Here is a 7,377-nt window from a genome sequence, read left to right as displayed (position 1 = left end):
AATCATCAAATGACAAATGCTGGCGAGGATATGGGGAAAAAGGTACCCTGGTTCACTGCTGGTGGGAATGTAAACTGGTGCAACCACTATGAAAGACAGTATGGCGATACCTCAGAAATCTGAATATAAACCTACCATGTGATCCAGCCATCCCACTCTTAGGAATTTATCCAAACAAAAAAAATCAATATATGAGATTTGATGATTGCTTATGTCCCTCGTCTCTTCCATAGAGGAAGTGTTTTGTTTAGGTTTGTTCTATTCTGTTTTCTTTTTCTTCATACTATTTGTTGAGCTCCATTACTTAAAGTAGGGTTAACTATAAGATCATTTAGCATACTGAAAATAGATCATGGTAAAGGTTAAGAGTCAGAATCCAAGAGGGAGGGGGAAGAGAGGCTGCAGAGGTGGAGGGGGTGGGAGGAGATCCCACTATGTTCCTGAATACGTATATATTAAACTTGTATAACTTAAATAAAATTTACAAAAAAAAGTCAATGGTATCTGAAAATTAAAAGATATTCTTCTTTATTTCCAATGTGGATACCCTTTCTCCTTTCTCTTGCTATATTGCTCTGGCTAGAGAACTTCCAGTATAACACTTACTAAAAGTATTGAGAGGGCCAACGCGGTGGCACACTAGGTTAATTCTCCACCTGCAGCGCCCGCATCCCATATGGGCACCGGGTTCTAGTCCCGGTTGCTCCTCTTCCAGGCCAGCTCTCTGCTGTGGCCCAGGAAGGCAGTGGAGGATGGCCCAAGTGCTTGGGCCCCTGCACCCACATGGGAGACCAGGAGGAAGCACCTGCTCCTGGCATCGGATCGGCGTAGCTCCGGCAGTGGTGGCCATTTGGGGAGTGAACCAACGGAAGGAAGCCCTTTCTCTCTGTCTCTCTCTCACTGTTAATAACTCTACATGTCAAATAAATAAATAAAAATCTTTTAAAAAAAAAGTATTGAGAGCTAAATCCTAATCTTTTTTCTGATCTTGGAAGAAAAGCATTTGATATTTCACCAAATATTTTGTAGCCAGTCTTTTATCTTTTTCTTTTAACTTAGAGCTATCTTTATATTTAAAGTGTGTTTCTTGGAGACAACATACAGGTTGTTTCTTAATTTCTTCAACTGCTATAACAAAAATGCCATAGATTGGGCAGCTTATAAACCAGAAAATGCGATTGTCAAAATTTTAGATACTGGAAAATGCAAGATGAAGGCAGAATGAGTGCCTAGCAAAGGCCTGCCTCCTGGTTCACAGATGTCCATTTTCCTACTGTATCCTCACATGGTAGAAGAAGAAATGGAGTTTAGGACACTAGTCCCATTCATGAGAGCTCAGCTTTCCAAGGACTGCTTCTCCAAACATCATCTTAATGGGGATTAGATTTGGTTAAATTTAGGGGGACACAAACATTCTGTTTACTGTAGATAGGATTTGCCTTTTTATTAAGATTACAATCTTTACTTTTAAATTGGGCTTGGGCCATTTACCTTTAATGAAAATATTTTATAATTAGCTTTAAATCTATAATTTTCCTATTTTCTTGCTTTTGTCCTATAAGTTCTTTGCTCCCCGCTTAGGACAGTTTCCTGGGGGCAGACGCGGAGCAGCCGCTGCCTTCAGGCTCTGCCCACTCCATCTGGGCACTCAGTACCTGAGAAGCCTGCAGCGCTCCCGTCACCAGGGAGACCATTTCCTCCTTGTTCTTTTGTGATCGCCTCCACTTTCAGGATGCTGTGGTCACTCCTTTTAATCTGATCTAGTTTACAGGAGCTTGTGGAAAATGGAGTTAAGGATAACCCTATTTTTGGTGCAAACACTTTGGAGTCCATGCAGTTTTTTCCATCATACGCATGTCTTGTGAACTTTTGAAAGACCCCTTATATGCACGGATGCCTGGCACACAGCAGGCTTGCCACAAATGTTTGTTGAAGAGGAAACTCTGATTGCAGCACCTGACGCAGTAGAAAGGATCAGCAAGAGATGCCTCGGACGCCAACCTACAAATGCAGTCTGGAGCCATCTGTCAGGCTCTGGAAGGTCCTGACAAAAAGCCATCAATTTTCCGGAAGTAGCAGACGCAGGCTTTCCAGAAGGGAGCTGGGCTGCAGAGCAGGCTGCGTGGGGGAGAGGAGAGCAGCCTGGCTCGAAGTCTGTATCTGAATGGGTTGGTTTCTGCTTGACCTTGTGCAACCTGGGAGCAGGCGGACACCGTCGCCTGTTGGTGAACCTGCCCCTCACATAAACCCCTGGGCTTGGCTCCAGTCCCTTCTCCACTTAGCCCCTCATCCTGTCCTCTGCTCCTCTCTGACTGCAACTGCCCCCTCGGCCCCCGGGGCGCAACGCCTGGGGGAGGCACCGCAGTGTGTGCTCTGGCTTGACTGTGGCTTGAACGCACCCCCCACACACAGTCCCTGTGCCAGGAGGCGGGGCAGCCTGCAGGGGTGCGGCCTGAGGGGAGGCGTGGCACTCAGTCCCTTCTGCACACAGCCGGTTCCCCAGGTCTCTGCCGAGCTGTGACTCAGCAGAGACTGCCCCACCCCCAGGACTAAAGAAGGAGCCAGTGATCTTGGACTTTGAGCCTCCAGAAGTGGGGTTGAAATAAGCTTCATTTCTTTGTAAAGTGCTCGCTCCCAGGTGTTCTGTGATAGTAACAGCAAACAGACTAATACAGAACAGCCGGGCTCAGTGTCCTCACCTGTAAAATGGATATAAAAGCAGCATCCCCCTCAGAGGGTTGTGGGAGGATGAACAAAAACAAAGCATTTGGAAGGGCACCCACAGCCCGTGCGCTGCTAGCCATTAGCTGCCTTTCCTTCTGCCCCCTCCCCCGTGTGTGCCCCGCCCCTGCCTCCTCACCCACACTCTGCCCCAGCTTCCTGTTTGAGCTGATTGACGATGCAGCTGCCCACCCAGAAGTCTCCAAGGGGGAACCACCAGTGTCCAGGAGGCCAGAATACCGCAGCCTCTCTCCTAACCACGAAGGTGCGTTCTGCGACCTGGCGTGGAAGCCTGAAGCCCTGGGCGGTACCAAAGTCCGTGTTCCGAACCCCCTCTCCTGCGCTGCTTCCTGCACCTAGGCCCTGCAGCATGGCCTTGCATCCCCAGTTCATCATCTGCCACAATGTCGGCCCTGGCGCCCTCTGTGCGTCCCGACTTTTGCACTTCGAGGCCGTTAGTAAGCAGAGCACCGGTCGCTGGAACCCAAGCGCTGTGATATCATGACACTCGGCTGACAGCTGAGAAGGCCGCTAAGTGACTCCTGCGCGCGTGGGGCATACAGTGTGGGCCGGCACAGGACGTCAGCCCAGCACTCAGCCCGGTGCACACCCCTGGGGTTTCTGTTCAGTGTTTTTAATCTGCGACGGCAGAGACTTCCCCGCTCGCTGCTGAGTCAGCACTGGGGATTTTGAGTTGGCTGCCGTGCCCTCCAGAGACACAAAGGACCAACATGCTGAGCCAGGGATTCCAGGCGACTCCCTGAGGCTTTTTTTCCCCCTTCCAAACGGCTTCATCAATAGGCTGCAGGCCCAGCGAGCACTGTGTTTCCTCAGGTGGCATTGAACCCAGCGGACTTGCAATGCGAAGGAAGCCTGCGGCCTTGCCCTTAGCCAGCGCCTCCCCAGCCAGGGCCTTCCCTGAGCCCGGAGGCTGTGGCCGCGGCCAGCTCCAAACAGGCATTAAGTGAGCTGGCGGGTGTGGCGTTCATGCTCCTGGACACGAGGAGCACGAAGGGAAAGGGGGGGGGGGGGCATCCATCTGGGCCGGGGGTCCTGAGCCAGGGTACCCCAGGAGTCCACAGGCTGGATGGAGGCGGGGTGGGGTGGCGCCAGGGACATGGAACAGTTCCAAGCAGGCCAGAGGCTGAGCTCGGATCCCCTCCTACTCACCCTGAGCCTGAAGAACTGTCCCCTGCCCCAAACGGTACAACACGGCGACACGCACGACACCCAACACTGGACAGAGGAGCAGGGCAGGCGCTGGCGGGTCACTTACCCCTACAGCCCAGGAGGGGCGGACACCGCAGGCTGCAAGGGGGTCACACCAGGGCGGCGAGCCACAGCGGCGTGGGAGGCAATCGTCACAGAAACAAGCAGGTGGGGGACCAGGGTCCAGGAAGGAAGGGGTGCGTCTGGGCAACGTCAGGGCTGGCAGGGCCGGGAACCCCCTTGGGCCCAGGCCCGGGTGACAGAGTGGAGAACGGACCTACCGAGAGCCGGATCTCGCAGTCAGGCCTTTGGCGCCCCTTGCGGCTCAAAGCGGCACTCCGAATTCTAGGTCTTGCCATGCAGTCAGCAAACTGCACCTGTAAAAGGGCGGGGTTTTTTGTTTTGTTTTGTTTGTGGTTTATTTTTAGTTATTTGAAAGCCAGAGCTACAGAGAGGAGGAGAGACACAGGGAGCTGGATCTTCCATCCGCTAGCTTACTCCCCAAATGGCCCAAGGTTCAAGGCTGGGCCTGTTGAAAGCCGGGAGCCAGGAACTCCGTCCAGGTCTCCCACATGGGTAGCAAGGGCCCAAGCACTTGGGCCATCTTCTGCTGCTTTCCCAGGCACATTAACAGGGCACTGTATTGGAAGCAGAGTAGATGGCACGCAAACTGGTGCCATGTGGGATGGTGGTGTAGTAGGTGGCGACTTCACCTGCTGAGCCACAACACCAGCCCCATCACGGATATTTTAGACCCTGAGATCCAAGAGACAAAATCAAGGATCTGAGCTAGAATAAAATCCAACATGTAATTGAGTACAATGTTTCATAATTTAAGTCTATTAATGAGAATGAATTTTGGGGGAGGCAGGGGAATAACACTTTGCTACTCGGGAGTTCAAAGTCACGTCTTCCACCAAGTTGACTGCAGATGTTCACATAAAGTCTGTTCTTGCTCAGAGCCCACACAACAGAGGCAGGTGGCAGGCGGCAAGCTGTGGGTGTGGGTTTTGACCTCTTGGCTGCATGAACATTCACCCCACGCTGGATGCTGCTCAAGGCATGAGTGGATGGAGCAATAGCTGTGTCCTCAGGATACAGTCTGGGTAATGGGGGAGGCTCACAGGTAAACATCAAGCACAAATCACTATGATCAGAACAGTAATGCAGACACGGTGACAGCTCCAATTAAGGGGTTCCGTGCGCTCGCTGATATCAGAGACTTCCTGGAAAGGACCTCTTAGGTCCACGGGATGAACTGGTGTTTGTATGTCCTGTGTGCGTGTATGGGAGAGGAATGGGGTGGGGAGAGGGAGGGTGGAGAGAGAGGGAGAGGCCAGCCTACACTTGGGCCTTAGAAAATCATACAGTTGTTAGAGAGCTGCGTGGCAAGGAGCTTGATGGGGATGCTACTGCAGGAGCCCCAAACAGAGGTGAGACAGGCTTGTCTGGAGGAAGAGACGGTGAGGATGGAAAAAGAAGAGAGGTCTGCAAACTGCTGGAAACAGCAGAAGGGTTGCTGGGACTTTCAGAGCCTTGGGAGAGACTCATTAGGGGTCCCCCAAAGGAGGGACCTGAAGCAATGAAGGTGACAGAGTATCCCAGGCTTTGGTCATCTGGGGACTTGGGGTCTCACGTTACAGAGCCAGCAGCTGTGGGTACAAGAAAGTGTCTCACTAGTGGATTGGGAGGGAGGCCCTCAAAGTCGAAGAAGTCAGGGAGACTTGACCAAAAGCTCTGGGGAGCCGTGGGGGTGGAACGGAGGTGCTGAGGGGTCTAGCAGGGTGCCGGGAGCTGGGGGCAAGCGAGGTCGAAGCCAGGCGCTGAGCTTGGGCTGGCTGCCCTGTCATCCACTACTGTGTAACAGGCACTGAAGACAGGGATTCATTGGGCCTCTCACAGTCCCCTGAGCTTCCTGGGTGTGCCTGGGACTCTCCCCAGAAGTCTTTGCAGCTTTGTCCTTTGTTTCTTTGCTCAGATGTCACCCAATTGTCTTTCCTATGGCCAGCGCTCCTTATCCACTTCGATGGCCCCAGCTTACTTCCTCTTGCTGCACTTTTTCTTCTTTCCGTTGCAATTTGTTACTTTCTAGAATTTAAAGCCATTTATTTATTAGGTCATCGCTTAGCTCCCTTATTCCCAGGTGCCAGTTCCATGACAATGGGGAGTGGCACAGCTTTATTCTCTGATAAATTCGGGCTGCTCCTGAGCAGTGCTCAGTGGGCCTCCGGCAAATGAATGAATAACTCCCCCGGGCCTCAACTCACCTGGCACAGGACCAGAGAGGCATCTGTGGCCATCCAGTCCTATCTCATTCTCCTTCCAGAGGGATGCTGGCTACTACTGCCTGGTCATTGGTTTGCTCTTTGTCCCCTTGCTGGAACATAATCACCATGAAACCAGGAAACACCTCTCCTTGTCCAGTGCTGTGTCCCTAAAACAGAACCTCGCCTAGCACATGGCAGATGCGTGGAAAGTAATTTCTCGCAGTTTCCATCAAATGCCTTGCACTATCATCCTGCTTCCCAACCAACCCTGATGCTCAGCCACACCTAATAAAAGGCCTGTGTACACAGCCCTTGGTCAATATTTCCTGAATCCCTGGCATTTGTCATTTCCTGTCTCCAGGTAGGGCACTGGCTGGAAGGGTCTCACATTCTCCCGGAGCCACCATGGGATCCAAGGATCCTGGAGGCAGGAATGGGAGGTGCCCTCGGCCCCGCCTGCCCAGCTGTCCACAGTGTGGTTTCACACACTCTGGAGTCAGCAAGCCTTCCTGTGAGCAGGATCCACAGTGGACCTTGTTCCACGCAGTCCTCTGCATGAACCCTGCTGGCAGGTCCGCCCTCCCCTGGGCCTGGTTCTGCATCTGTAGCCTGGCTCCAGGGCCCTATGTCTGCTTTCTGTCTTATGGTGGATTCCCAGAGTGTGAGGTGTGCATATCTATGGCCAATTTTAATACATTGTAATTAGTCATAGCTGTCATTACAATAGTGCAAAAGAGGAATGGGGAAATGCTTGACATAATTTTGTAACTCCCCAAGTCGACTTGAAGGGGCAGCCTGGGTCGCATATATCTGAACACCTGTGTCAGTCTTTCTGTTACACTCCTTTTGTGGTGTATCTCATCCTAACAAGAAGACGTGATTCTCAATTCATGAATAAAATAAGAAGACTGATCATGTAAGTTCTCACTTATGTGGAAAAAGGCAGAGAATAGCTCAGCTCTGCAAGTCACTCATTGATACACCTAATTGGACTCTTTTCAAACTGGATAGCACACAGTTTGTTTTGTCCCCTAAGTTTTCATAAACAAAAGTTTTCATTGTCCAGTGCTCTCCCAAGGTAGCCTGCCTGAGTCATATTTCATGTTTTCTAAGTGTGGTCCCCAACACCTAATACAAACCAGGTGTGCTTTGAAATCGTTCAGTTAATGACAATGGATGC

General features: G+C 51.5%; 1 long non-coding RNA gene across 3 annotated transcripts in view; it reads right to left on the bottom strand.

Annotated features, from left to right (window-relative positions):
- Window positions 1–4,757: 4,757 nt before the first annotated feature.
- LOC149121927 (uncharacterized) overlaps window positions 4,758–7,377 on the bottom strand; it is a 106,212-nt gene continuing 103,592 nt past the window's right edge. For all 3 annotated transcript variants that reach the window (XR_016221582.1, XR_016221581.1, XR_016221580.1), the window contains one exon: window positions 4,758–6,018. This is a non-coding gene — a long non-coding RNA (uncharacterized LOC149121927). The remainder of the gene's footprint in view (window positions 6,019–7,377) is intronic.

The sequence above is a fragment of the Oryctolagus cuniculus genome, chromosome 15 (assembly GCF_051225735.1).
Source record: "Oryctolagus cuniculus isolate XC-2025 breed Fujian yellow rabbit chromosome 15, ASM5122573v1, whole genome shotgun sequence".
Taxonomy (NCBI): Eukaryota; Metazoa; Chordata; class Mammalia; order Lagomorpha; family Leporidae; genus Oryctolagus; species Oryctolagus cuniculus.
The sequence above is the reverse complement of the archived record's forward strand: the minus strand, read 5'-3'. Positions and strand labels throughout refer to the sequence as shown.